Raw genomic sequence first — 2046 nt, forward strand, 5'->3', positions numbered from 1 at the left:
CCAAAAGATGTTTGTCATCCAGGGACTGGCGGAACTGTAGACTTTTTGACTTTTTCTGAATTAAATTTTAGTTTGAAAGTGGCTTTGTGGGAAGAATGAAAGTCAACAAATAGCAAAAGAAGAAAGCTAATAATGAAAGTATTCCAAAGAACTGTTGATTAGGAGTTGAAGGGTGAAAATTTGGAAAATCAGAATTGAAGTTAATGACTGTAAGAAGTCAGTGAGTTATAGGGGGCTGTAGAGCAGTCTCCAAGCAAGAAAATAGAAGAAAAAAAACTGGTGAACACACTTGAGATAGGTCTTGAATATAAAAAGGTCTTTCACTGAAAAAAAAAAATGAGCTTGAAAGGTTTTTTACTCTTTCCTACCTTGAATTTCTACTGATGTCAAAGTATAAGCAAATTCTGCTGCTTTCACAACTTCTTTCTTGTACTTCAGTGAGAGACTAAAGACTGGTTTCGTGCTATAAAGTTTTTAGTTCGTTCTTTGGTTGAACTAGTGGGCACAGCTTCGCACGAAATCTCAGCTGATTGTGTCTTGCCATTCTTTTTCTGGCAGATGGAGGTTTGCCACTGGGAAGAGGAGGTTGAGGGGTCCCCGTGATTTGGGTTACTTGGAACTCGGCTGAATGTGAACACCCTGTGTCTCATCTAAGTTTGAAGTTGGATCTAATTGGAAAATTTGCCTTGCTTTACGTGGGGGGCTGCACTGTCACAGGTTGTTCCAAATGAAATTATTCTGTGATTCTGAAAGGAGAAATTGTGCAGTGTCTCTGTTTAAAAAAAAAATAAATCCCAGTGACATCTAGAAATTAAAATCCATTAAATCAAAAAATGCCAAATTTTAGATCTGATGAGTGGAGAAAACTGTTCAAAAAAAGTAGTTGCCCACAACTGTGGGTTTAGGGAGTGATAAGGATGGGAAGTGTTGATCTCTGTTTTATTACAGCACAGCTGTTTTACTAGAAGTGTGCTGAGAACAGACCTACTGCTTTTTAGTACGTATCAAACTACTGAAATCAAAGGTTTTATGCAGTCTTCAAAAATACAAATAAATATTATGCCATATCATCTTCTATAAAATATGTTGTATATGTCTCAAAGATTATTATCTTCTTTTCTACTGTGTTTACAAAGTATTCTGGGACTATAAATACCATTTTAGTGACAAAAATATTGCTGTCTGTCCTGATACAACTAGATGGCTTCTCCAAAAATACATAGCTGTGGACCCTATTTTTCCTGTAGCAGCACTGCCTAGTAAAATAGAGAAGGAAGGGTATTAGCAGCAAACAATACTTTAGCGTTCTTGACATATTTTACTGAGCATGCTATAGTCAAAAAAAAAAAAAAAGGCAAGTCAATATCCTTAAAAATAATTCAGATAATGCATCCTCTGATAGCTGAGTAGGCAGGGAAGACTCAAATCAAAACATCTACTTGTTTCAAGGGCTGTGTGAAAGATTATTAAAGCTTTGTTCCAGCTGGGGTGGTGTGGGATCTTATGAGGTTCAACTCAAGATCTTATCCTAATGGTTTTCAGTCTCCAAGAATTTATGTAGTCTATTGTATAAGGTAAGTTATACACAGGCCTCTCTAATGTTAAACAAACCCACCTACTCCCTTGAAATAGTTAAGCCTGTGCTTGAGTCCTTAATTGACCTGAAGCCTTACAGAAGGACTGGTACATTTGTAGGTATGAAGCCTGTGTAGCATTTAAAAATCATCACACTTCCCCCCCCACCCTTAGTGCTGGCTGGCTGATACGTTACCAGTTCCTCTTCTGTAGCATGCTTTGCTTTCTTACCTACTGTATATTAAAGAAACAGGGCATCTTTTTTTTAGTCCGGTCTTGTTTATCAAAAGGCAGCTGTAACATTCAGCTGTTACTGGGCTTTCTTCATTAAAATATTTTCTCACTCTTTCTCGAATCCACTGACAGGCTAAAGACATTTGACATCTTACTGCGTGTGTGTATGTAAATTTACAGAGTGACTTCTGGTTGCATGGGGAAAAAAACGCAACTGCAGTTTCTGCGAAGGGAAAG

The sequence above is a fragment of the Pterocles gutturalis genome, unplaced genomic scaffold (genome assembly GCF_000699245.1).
Source record: "Pterocles gutturalis isolate BGI_N339 unplaced genomic scaffold, ASM69924v1 scaffold42889, whole genome shotgun sequence".
NCBI classification, from domain to species: domain Eukaryota; kingdom Metazoa; phylum Chordata; class Aves; order Pterocliformes; family Pteroclidae; genus Pterocles; species Pterocles gutturalis.